Source organism: Sapajus apella, unplaced genomic scaffold (genome assembly GCF_009761245.1).
Source record: "Sapajus apella isolate SASKATOON/1434 unplaced genomic scaffold, GSC_monkey_1.0 scaffold54, whole genome shotgun sequence".
Classification (NCBI taxonomy): Eukaryota; Metazoa; Chordata; class Mammalia; order Primates; family Cebidae; genus Sapajus; species Sapajus apella.
In genome coordinates, this window is record NW_022436994.1 from 12,701,353 (window position 1) to 12,713,593 (window position 12,241).

A 12,241-nucleotide genomic window follows, 5' to 3' on the forward strand; every position below is an offset into this window, starting at 1 on the left:
TATCTTGAGCATTGCAGAATCCCAAACTAGAAAGAAGCTGCAGGTTTTCCTAGGAATGGCAGGATACTGCCATTTGTCAGTGCCTGGTTTTGGGCACATAGCAAAGCCTTTATACAACATCCTGAAAGGAGCAGGCATAGATCCTTTTGAATGAGATAGCAATTGTAAGCAAGCTTTTAATGCTGTCAAGGATAAATTGGAATCAACTCCAGCCCTAGGGATCCCTAATCTTGTTAAGCCATTTTTTATTTATGTGGCTGAAAAACCAGGAAATGCCCTACCTGTCCTTGCCCAGAAACTGGAAGATATCCTCTAACCAGTGGCATAGATTTTTAGGCAATTAGACCATGTCACTTCAGGATGGCCTGGATGCCTCAGTGCAGTTGCAGCAACTGCTTTTATTTTTAATTTATTATTTTCTTTATCATTGGAGGGGAGGAAAAGAAGGCAAGCAGAGGTGGGGGTATGGTTACACTATTTAAGGAAGAGTTGAATACAAAGACAATGAATCTTTCATAATCTCAACAACTCCACAATGAATAGCTGTGGATTATCTCATTTATAATTCACATTGGATAAAACAAATTGGTTCCCCTATGTGTATATCAATTTAATTTAAACATATTATCTTTGAAATACAAAGAGGAATACTACAAGATAAACTCTAACTACAATCGATATTTTTCTAAGTAGAAGACCAAAGGGAATCCCTCTTTCCAATGGCTTTTGATATGACAAGATTTTGCCAAAGCGGAAATAAGCATTCTCATGGCCAAGTAAGAAACTACAGTTGTTGTGGGTATTACACTACAATGCCATATGTATTACATATTAAATTAAACTCAGCATTCAATATGCTTGTATAATGATGCTGTTGATGATGATACCACTGATGGTGCTGGTGGAAAATGCCTATCTTTAGCCCAAGAAAAGTAAGGAAGAAAAATGTAACACGCAGAAAGCAGGCACAGAGTTGGGCATTTTTTGACTAAGAAAGAGAATTTTAAGCATAGAAATATAAAAAGAAAAGTACTCCCTTATGTGGAATTATTTCCACATACTTCATACAGTATTTTCACATATTTGATAACTTAATATGAAATATGTGGAAATAATATGAAACATTAATTAGGTATACTAGACAAGAACAGAACTAAGTACTCCAACTTCGCTGCGGCATTACAAAAAAACCATCACTTCACCGCAGTGTAAGATTTAAGGTCAACCTTCCCATGGATGTGTGTTGTATAAAACACAGCGAGATTGCCGCTGCCCTGCCAAGTACTTCCAGTTCCTACTGAAATATTGATGGTTTCAATTAGTTTTTTTGAAATAAATCTTTAAAGAAAAAGATAATACATGGTAAAAGACAAGTCAAAATGCTTCAGGAACCACATATCCAACACAAACTTTATCCTCAAATGAGTTGTGTTTACCTCACACTAATAAACTTTTATTTCACTCAAATTAGAGCAATAATCTTCCATATATAAGTATCTGCCCTGTCCAATAATTTAAAGAAAAATAATCCAAAATTAGTAAGGAAAAATATAAGAATTAATAGACCCTTTAAATTTGTTTTAAATATGTTTAAGGTTAAAAAGTGTTTAAAGTTTGTGATTCCTAGTAGGGAAACATCTGAATGAATACCCTAATGGCAAACCACTGTAAAATGCTTCAGATGGATTTGGGGGAGAGGGGTAGGGATTATCTTCAAAGCACCCCAGCTCTCTTGATGAGAAGGTCAGAGGTATACTGGTTTGTATGATTGTGACATCCATAAGGTGATCTAGGTTGCTTTTCCTTCAGCAAGGGCATTTATCAGAAGGGCATTAAGCTTGACTTTCAAATTTGGCTGACACTTTGCTGATAAGATTCATAAGCTTTGGGTTGCTCTGGTATTTTGACATATTTGCTGAGTTCTGAGCCACAGCCTGAAAGGCCACCATAACATCTGGATCCTGCATGGCTGCAAGAACCTCTGGATCACTAAGAATTTCACTGAGTCCAGGTCTTCTGGCCATTCCAGGCATGCCCCCTCCCATTCCAGGCATTCCCCCAGGAAAGCCACCAGGAAAAGAGCCGTACTGAGCTCCTGACTGTCATCTGGCTTCTTCCTCCCTCTGGGCTCTCTCATGCTCTTCTGGAGCCTTCTTAACTCCTTCTATTCTTTCTTTGATCACTCACTCTTTACATTTTCAGTCATACTTTCTCCGATGTTGTGCAATTTTCTGTACCCTAGGTTGAACTTTTTTCAGCATTGCACTCGCATCTTCAGCATAATCCAGGTTACAGGCAAGGGCAAGGTTATGAGCTGCCTCTTCTCAGTGGGCTGGAGATCTGTGTGCTTTCCCTTGCCGCCTGTAAGACTGAGGTGACTCAGGATTTATTTCAATGGCTCTGTCACAGTCTCAGATGGCAGCGTTTGGATTCTGTAATTTGATGAAGACACTGGTCCTCTGGGCATACAAAATGGCCAAGCAAAGATTCAGCTTGATGGCAACTGTGAATAAGTCAATGGCTTTCTGCAATTCATCACCATGTAGGCCTTCAACAGCTGTCACTTTCATATCATTTGTCTGATCCATCATCTCCTGTGTTATCTCTGCATTTTTATCTCCAATTTCTTGAGGGGCATCAATGTCTGGTTCAATCACACCTTCATTATCAGTTTCTAGATCACTTTCCTCACTTGATGGTTCGTCTGCCTTTAAGTCTTCCTCTACCTTCTTACTATCAGGTTTTTCTTCCTTGGTATTTTCTTCTGATTTAGCTTTCTGAGTAGCAGGTGGTATTTTATCCCCCATACTCTCTACCCACTGCCTAAGGAAGCACATTTCTTCAGTATGTAAAACGCTCAGATCCTGCTTACACATTTTCACAAAGTCCTGAAGCTCGTTCACTTTGAGGGGTCCATGGTCGGGAGGCAGTGGACGAAGCTGAGTGTCTGTGGCCTGGTTCCAGGCCCAGGTGCTGCCTCAACGTGACCATGCAGAAGGGGTTGCTCCCGCGAGAGCAACTCCTCTTTTATTATTATAAACTGGCTTTAGGCCAACATCTGGAGGTTTTAACCCCACACCACATACAAAGAATCCTAGAAGCTAAAGGACTCCAGTGGATGACAGGGGGACACTTACTGAAATATCAGGCTTTGTTGCTAGACACTCCTGATGTAACTCTTAAAGTATGCTAGACTTTGAATCCAGCTACTTATTTTCCTGAACCCATAGGCACCCTAGATCATTCTTGTATACAAGTTATGGAGCAAGTTTACCCCAGCCATCTAGATTTAAAGGATGAGCCTCTAGATAATCCTGAGGTAGAATGATTTACAGATGGAGGTAGTTTTGTGCACCAGGGAAACAGGAAAGCTGGGTATGCTATTGACAATCAACAGGAGGCCTTAGCAGTTTCTCCCTTGGCTCAAAAGGCAGAATTAATAGCTTTTATTAGAGCTCTGCAATTGGGAAAGGACTTAAGAGCCAATCTTTCCACTGATTCTAAGTACGCCTTTCTGGTGCTTCATACACATGCTGGTATCTGGAAGGAACAGGGACTTACTCCTACCTGCTAAGGGTTCCCCTGTAAAACGTCATTTGGAAATTCTGAATCCATTGGATGCTGTTTTACTGCCCATGGAAGTAGCTGTAATCCATTGCAGAGGGCATCTAAAAAAGAGATTTTAGCGTGGCTAAGGGAAACTCCTTTGCAGATGCAGCAGCTAAGGCAGCTGCATTAAAGGAACCAGATGGACTTGCAGGCATGTTAGTGCCCTCTGCCCCGGTGATGACAGAGCGAAGATATACTGAAGAGAAACAAGAATGGGATAAAAGTCAGGGGTTAATTCAAGATCCATCTGACTGGTTTACCAAGGACAACAAACTGTTGGTGCCAAGGGCTAATCAATGGAAAACAGTTAAGCATTTATATGACTCTACTCATTTGGGAAGAGATTCCCTGTTTCAACCGAAGTCTCAGCTTTTTATAGGAAGAGGCTTACTTAAAACAGTAAAGCAGGTTACTTGAGCCTGTGAATAATCCAAATAACCAATTTTTACCTCCTCTTTAGTAAGGCCGGTTCAGCACAGGGGAGTGTACCCCGATGAAGATTGGTAAATAGATTATACTCAGATGCACTCACGTAAAGGGTTTAAACATTTATTAGAATTCGTCGACATCTTCACCAGTTGGATCAAGGCTTTTCCTACCCAATCTGAAAAGACAATTGAGTTTTCTACACTCCTATTAAAGAAAATAATTCCTAGATATGGGCTGCCTAAGAGGTTGCAGAGTGAAAATGGCCCAACTTTCACAGTGACAATTACCCAAAACATGTCTTCAGCTCTAGGAATTCAGTACTGCTCGCATTCTGCACGAAGGCTATTGTCTTAGTATTATAGAAAGACCCAATCAAACTCTAAAAAGGACTCTGGGTAAACTATGCCAGGAAACACAAAAAACATGGCTGTTTTTATTGCCTGCAACCTTATTACAGGTTCACGTGGTCTCCAAGGGGAATCTACAGCTCAGCCCTTTTGAAATAGTGTATGGAAGGCCTTTCTTAACTACAGATACCCTGATAGACTCAGATACTTTTGAGCTACAAAATTATGTAATCAACTTAGGATGAGTGCAAAACACAGGCCTTGAATATGAAAATCAAAGAATCCCTTCTCCCACTAAGGAAGAGAATCTGGTTACAACTCACCTGGGAGATTGGGTCCTATTAAAAACTTGGAAGGAAGGATTTCCAGCACATCAACGTTTCCCAAACCGGAAGGGACCCTCTGAAGTTCTCCTTAGTACCCCAACTGCAATTCCACTTATCTCAAATTAAACCTGTCTCTTATGAAGTCCCACAGATGGATGGAACATGAGGGACTGATCCCACTTGTTCCTGTGAGCCAACCAGCGATGAATAACCCTTACTATACCAACACTTTCTGACTGAGCTCCTCTCTACCTGGAATACAAGAGACCCAATAGTTAGGCAGGAGTGTCATCACCCCATTCAGCCTGAAGAAGTTACAGACGATGGATCTCCATCCATCTGCAAGCACGAGGATTAAGAGTTCTCTTGTGAAGGGAGGGGAGAGATATGTCAGAGGTGTTTGAGCCAGAGTGACTCCATTTTGAGTGAGGGCTAGGAAAACGAGGCTGGGACTTGCTGGGCTGCATTCCTAGAAAGTTAGGTGTTCCTAGCTTCCAGATGTTTACAGTTAAGAGAATAGATTGATAACATTTACTAAACAGACTCAGAGTTAGGAGTATCCTAATATCCCAATATCTTGAGAACAGAAGTATTCCTAATTTTGCTTTGAAGATAATACTATCAATTCTTGCAAACTATAGTACTTAAGAAAGTTCGTACTTTATCACAAACCTTGTAGCAGAGCACATCTCCCCATGATCTAATTTTGTCCTATAAATAAACAAGTATTGTACCCTCCTCTTCTGGGAATGCCCTACTCTGTCTATGAAGTAGCTATTCTTTCACCACTTAATTTTCTTAATAAGCTTACTTTTGCTTTGCACCATGGACTCACCCTGAATTCTTTCTTGTGTGAGATCCAAGAACCCCCTCTTGGGGTCTGGATCAGGGTCTCTTTCCCTTTACAATTTCAATAATGTGTTAACTGACCATCTCAAGTTAACCTTAATTACCTGAGGTTACCCAATACCTTGTGTTTTGTTTTGTTTTGAAATGGAATCTCTCTCTGTTGCCCAGGCTGGAGTGCAGTGGCGCAATCTTGGCTCACTGCAACCTCTGCCTCCCAGGTTCAAGTGATTCTCCTGTCTCAGCCTCCTGAGTAGCTGGGATTACAGGCGGATGCCACCACATCCAGCTAGTTTTTGTATTTTTAGTAGAGATGGGGTTTCACCATGCTGGTCAGGCTGGTCTCAAACTCCTGACCTTACGATCTGCCCTCTTCAGCCTCCCAAAGTACTGGGATTACAGGTGAGAGTCACTGCACCTGGCCTACCTTGTATTCTTGACAGAAATCAGAGTTGGTAGCTCACATCATAACACGCATTCAATGTAGCTTACACTATTTGAGCCATGGTTTATACACAACCACTGCAGTAGTTCAGATAAATTAGAATTAGGCTGTTGTGGGATATGGATATACAATTTCCCCTGAGTAGATGAACTCATTCATTCAAATAGAGGGACTAATCTTTGCAAACAATCCATTTGATTAATATTTCTAGTGAGCTGATGAAGTGTTTCACACTTGAATGCAGTAGAATCTTCATAGTAAAGTAAAGCAATGGTCATCAGGTTGTTCCTTGCGTGCAAGCAAAAATTTCAAAAATTACATAGCTTTATACATGTCAAAGTTGATGTCTAATTTCAAATTAAATAACTTTTATCAAGTTTTAAATAACTGAAAATAATGTAATTTTTGAAATATAAATATCAAAAATTTAAATAAAAGCATTCTTTAGAACTACCTAATAACATCACAATTTGATAACCATTATTTTCCACTTAAGAATAAGCGAAAATATCTCTTATTTTAAATTTCAAAATTCTACACCTTTCCATTTTCTCTTTACATGTAGATTTCTGTTCCACTTCCTTTAGAGATTTTATTATAATAAATACATTTTTATGTTTGAACATTTTATTCATCACCTATCAAATATATCTTCAAAAAAGAGCCCATTAATGATATTGTACTAGTGTTAATTTCCTGGTTCTGGTAAATGTGCTATGGTTATATAACATGTTCAAATTGGGGAAAGTTGAAAGAAGTGTAAATGGAAACTCTTTGTACTATTTTTCAACTTTTCTATAAGTCTAAAAATAGTTCAAATAAAGTTAAAAAATAAACGCAGTGCCAAGATTTTCTCAGAATGATAATGAAGATTTCTTTAACCTGATTTTAAAAATACTATAGAAATCACAAACCAAAGGCCGATCTCATGCTTACCATGTAATACCAAAGACATTCTTATGAAAAGTCAGAAAAGCATGCCTCCTATTAGCACTATTACTTATGATTTTTATAAAAAGTCTGGTCATTGAAAAACCAATAAAAATTCATAAGAAGTATAACATTTGGGAAGGAGGAAATATAATTTTTTATAGATAATATAGTTTGCAATCTATAAAGCCTAAGTGAATCCACTGAAAAGTATTAGTAATAATTTTTAAAGGTGGTGTGGTACAAAATAAACATACAAAAATCAATTGTTTTTCTATTTCACAGCTCAGAATAATATTGAGTAAAATAAACTTGATAATATCAACTGAACAATAACCATATGTCAATAAGAATAATAAAGTTGTTTAGTACCTATTTCAGAAAAGCTAAAACCCTACTTAGTGGCATAAACCAAAATTTGATTAAATGGAAAAATATATTTTTCTTCTTAGGAAAACCAGTTATTGAAAAAAAGTAATTCCTCTTTTAATTTTGAATGAAATTAATGCAATTCTATTTCAAACTGAAATCAAAATATACTTAAAACTTGTTGAAGTGATTCTAAGTGACAAAAATTTAAGAAACAACACCAACGAGGGGAAAGTTGCATTTTTTATACTAAAATGTAGTATGAAGCTACAACTATTAAAAAGCATGATATTAGTGCTAGAAGACAATCAGTAGAACAGAATAGAAAACAATTAAAAAACTCCTCTATATCTAAACATCCTGTCATAATAATTTTGATATTTTAAGTTAGAGAGATTAAAAAGGAATTATTTATTAAAGTGTTATTGGAAAAGTTGATAAAGCATTTGGAAAGAAATAAACCAGATCTCTTACTTCAAATCATACATGAAAATAGATTCCAGATGGATTATAGAATTAATCTATAGAAGACCTGGAAAAAAGAGATTCTTTAACTGCAGCAAGAGAATATTCATAAAGAAGGAATATGAAGAATAATAGTGTTACATTTGATTACATATAGTCTGTGCATATCAAAACAACAAATAAAATTAAAAGCCAAAAGAAAGAGAATCATTAATACATATCACAATAAGAAAAACGAATATTATATTATTAAAAATACAGAGATTTTACAAACCAATAAGCAAAGAGATGAGCTCCTCAATAGAAGGAAAGGATGGAAAACATAAATAGTAAATAAACACAGAGAAATTAAAAACCTACTAGAAAATAAGGCAATGTAATTTGATATACAGTGAAAACCGTTATTCATTTATTGAACGGACAAGGTTTGTCTCTATTTTAAAAGTATATAGACGTTAGTAAGATGCACTTTCTCACAGATTGTTAAAGTTTAAGTTGTGACAAACCTTTGGAGTAGAGTAAATCACTTTAGCTTTAAAAAGGCAAAATCCTGGGACCTAGTAAATCTGACAACCCAAATGGCTAGCAATAGGGAGCTGGTTAAATTCTTGGTATCCATCCATGGAATACTATGTCATTATTACACATGGTTTCTAACTGTGGTTCTTAAAATGAGAAAATGGGTTACACATCAAAGTTACCCAAGGCGATCTTTGAATCCACGGCTTCATGACTCAGCGCTTCTATCCCCCACACCCTCTTTCTGGTTTTTTTTTGGTTTGGTACAGGACTTAGGAGTCAGTTTTTACGTAAATCTCCAGTGGAATCTGATGCAAACCCTCTATTGCAAAACACTGTTCTAAAATAATATTCAACATCATTAGAAATTATTCTCAGTCTAATGGGAAATTTAAAATACGATATTTACTTGTTATGATCCAAAATTTAGAGTATATAGAGTATAATATTATATGTGTAACTTTATTTTAAAAAGAATATTCTCATTTTTACTTTTGCTATTTCCAATTTTTAAAAAAATTAACATTACTTAGGAGGGAGTATTCACTAATAGTGACAATTAGTTTGGGAAAAAAAATCTTTTAAAGGAGTTACTGTCCTCTCTTTCCTCATCTCTCTTGCTGCCAGAGATACCTATCCACCCTCTGCCAGTGTTTTCTGAAATATGCCAAGTCCTCGGAGAGCACCTCAAATTTATCCCTAGACAACTATGGCATTATTTCCATGTGAATGGTGGAGAGAGAAAGGGAGAGAGAAAAAAGTAAAACATTGTGCACGAGTGAAATGTAGAGTTTAGCTATTATCTAATGAAATTGATCACAGTAGGCAGCCAATCTTGATAATTGTTTTAAAAGATTTTTCCCAAATTGCAGCATATAGGAGTGGAATGGAGGTTGGGGTGGATAGTGTAGGACAAAGGTGGTAGTGTCAGGGGATCTAAAACAAACAAAAAAACCCTTCAAAACAATAATAACAACAACAACACACACACACAAAACAAAAAAGCAAATGTCTCCTGGGCTCTGCCTCAAAGGTAAATAAGGGGTTCCGAGTATTGAGAAAATTCTTCAGACGCTTGCACACACAGATTTGTTCAGTATATTATGAATCTGTACTTGTTTCTTTATTCTATGTTCTAAGAAATAACCGAAGCATTTGAAAAACAGCACTTGAAATATTCACTGATAGTTGGGTGACAGGTGTACATTATACCTCAAGATGAATGTCAGTCCCTCTCAGGAGGCTACTCTGGTGGCCTAGAAAATGAATTAACTGAAAAGTTATTAATTCTTTCATTAATTTTCCCCATATCACTGCTTTTTAGGAAGGTTGAAATTTTCCTGAATGTTCAAGGAAGGAACCTGAGCTATCAATATGGAGACCTTAAAATGAATCACCCAATCTGGGAACCTTTGGAGAATTCAAGAGGGCACTACTAATAATTTTACTGAATACAAACCAGAATTGTTATAGGCAAACAGAGACATCTGCTTGCTCTCCCTAGGAGTCCTTACTGCTTGAGCACACTGAAGGCTAGGTGGAATCAGGCTGACCTGGAGCCAGTCAGTGACACATTTATCATCAAAATCAGCAACATAAAAAGTCTAGGTTGAAAATTACAAACAATGCCATCAATAAAATACTGTGCAGTTAACTAATTTTCCTAATGTGTAAAGCGTTCTAAAAGGCCATCTCAGAGAATTAGGAGCAGGGATATGACAGTAAGTAGGAATAATGTGGTCTCAACTGCAGAGTGATGGTTCAGCCTCGCATGCAGATGATTAGGCTGGGAAAATATGCAATAGAGAACCAACACTGGTAGGCTGGGAAAAGTCAGGCCATGGGACATGGGTTGGAACTGTGGCAAGATTGAAGGACTGCTGCTGGGGTCAGGGTGTTTAAGCTGAAACTGACAAAGAGTTAGTCAACTGAAGGGAAGGTGAGGGTGGTGGACAGAGGTGGAAAGTAGAACATGCAAGAGTATTCAAGGACAGAGAATGGGAAGGATGACCCAGTTCAGAGCCTGAAGCAAATTTGACTGATTTTTAGAATAGGAGACAAGGAGGGGCTAGAGATGAGGCTGGAGCAGCAAACAGGGGAAAGAAGAAGAAGCACCTGCCAGCACAGGTTTAGAAGGTGGATTTCATCTTGAGGGCTCAGGGAGAGTTTTGAGGAGTGGAAGGACATGGTCAGACTTCATCAAGCTCATGGACTAAAGTGTGGGTTATGGAACAAGAAGTAAAGCAACTCTCAAGGCCAGATGGAGGGAAAACGGAAACTCCACAGAGAAAAAGCGGTGGTCTTCTTGGTGAGATTGGAAATCCACAGATAGATTACAGAAAATGCTAGGCAGCAAAATCCATCTGCCTTGTCAGTTAAATAGCATTGAGGGAATGAGGCTGATAAGAGACCCTATAAGGAGAGGCCATTCTCAGATTGTATCTAATATGGATGGTATGGCCATATATATCTGAGAGGTTTCCACCTTTAGGGGAGCCACTTTGCTAAATCAGTGACGTCCTAGAGCTGTCTACTAGGCTCAAAAGTTCTCATGACACCAATTTTCATAATTGGGGTGATATGAGTTTCATTAACCTACTTCCCATCAATGTACAGAAGTGAGGCCGAAGTTGTTCAACATAAACTTCTAAGCAAATGGTTTAAACCTGAAATATAGTGACGTATTTATAGGTGGTTTTGATGTTGTGTTGACTCTGTCTCAGACTGGTTTTTAAATAATTTATTTTCCCAGACACTGATATCTCTGCCAGAACCATAACAAAATGAATGGGATTAGACAGGCTATAAAAATGTGTATGTAGTAGGGGACTGGAGAGGGGGGAGCTGACTTCCTTTTTATTTATCAAAGTGGTATAACTTAATTATGGAGATTGGCATATTCACAAAGAAAACTTAATCCAGAAGAATTCTGAAGGAAATATTAAAGGAGTATTTGCCAGCCAGAGGTTGTACATGGGGTTCGCCCTAACTCTTCTGTTAAAGTTAGAATTCATGTCTCTAGCTTTTTCACATGGTTTTTTATTCCCAGTTCAACTATTTGCTCTCATGTTATTAGGATATCTTTCAAAATGGTTTGAAAGACTGGAAAAAAACTCTATTCTCACAGGTGTGAAGTCCAAGAAAAAAATAAAATAGAATACTTCTGTAATATACATCTTCGTAGAGAAGAGTGTTTCCTGATAGATTTGTCCAGAATGGGACAGGGTCCTAAAGCCAAAATCCTAGGCTGAATGGGCAATGTGACCAGGTAGAGCAGGAGGAAGTGAAGCCAGATAAGCTCCACTGAGAATATGGCCTTGTGTTTTCAAGAAAATTTAGGATGTCAGGAGCATATTCGGCACACAGTCAGGTAGAACAATTGATTAGAAACCAAAGTCTCCAAAAAAACTGTCTCCATTCCCCCTTTCACGTCCATCTGATTCCCCTGGTGGGGCCCTGGGGAGTCACACAGTAAGCTGATGCTGAAGGGAACTGGCCTTGCGGAGCCTGAGCCCTTTGATTGTGTTGCCCCGTTCCCGGCCGGGCTCCCACTCAGATTACAGCCCTGCAGTCTGTATTGTCCAGACAAAGGAGCAGTGGCTCCTCTCTGAGGACTGCCTGGAGCACAGCCACCCTCCCGTTGTCTACCCGATCTCCAGCCTCCTCCTGTTTCTTCCTTCAGCACCCGCCTTCTGAGTTTCTTGAGTAAAAACATAAAAACCAGTCAAGCCCTGCAGTGGACTTTACGGTGCCAGGCAGGCGTGGCGCACCAACTTCCCTCCCCAAGCCTCTTTCTGCAATAGGCTGACCTGGAATTTCCATTTCCACTTACTTGCTTTCTGGGAAGGGTGTATCTCTGCTCTCTGTAGATATCTCAGGGTAGACAGGACAAAGGGAGTGGCCTCCATTTATAAGAAGAGACTTGAGTGCCTAGTAAAATTCAGATTCTTTTTACT

The 12,241-nt window shown here is 38.4% G+C and overlaps 1 pseudogene; it reads right to left on the reverse strand.

The window, feature by feature from the left end:
- Positions 1-1,817: 1,817 nt before the first annotated feature.
- Positions 1,818-12,241, reverse strand: part of LOC116527441 — a 109,880-nt pseudogene continuing 99,456 nt past the window's right edge.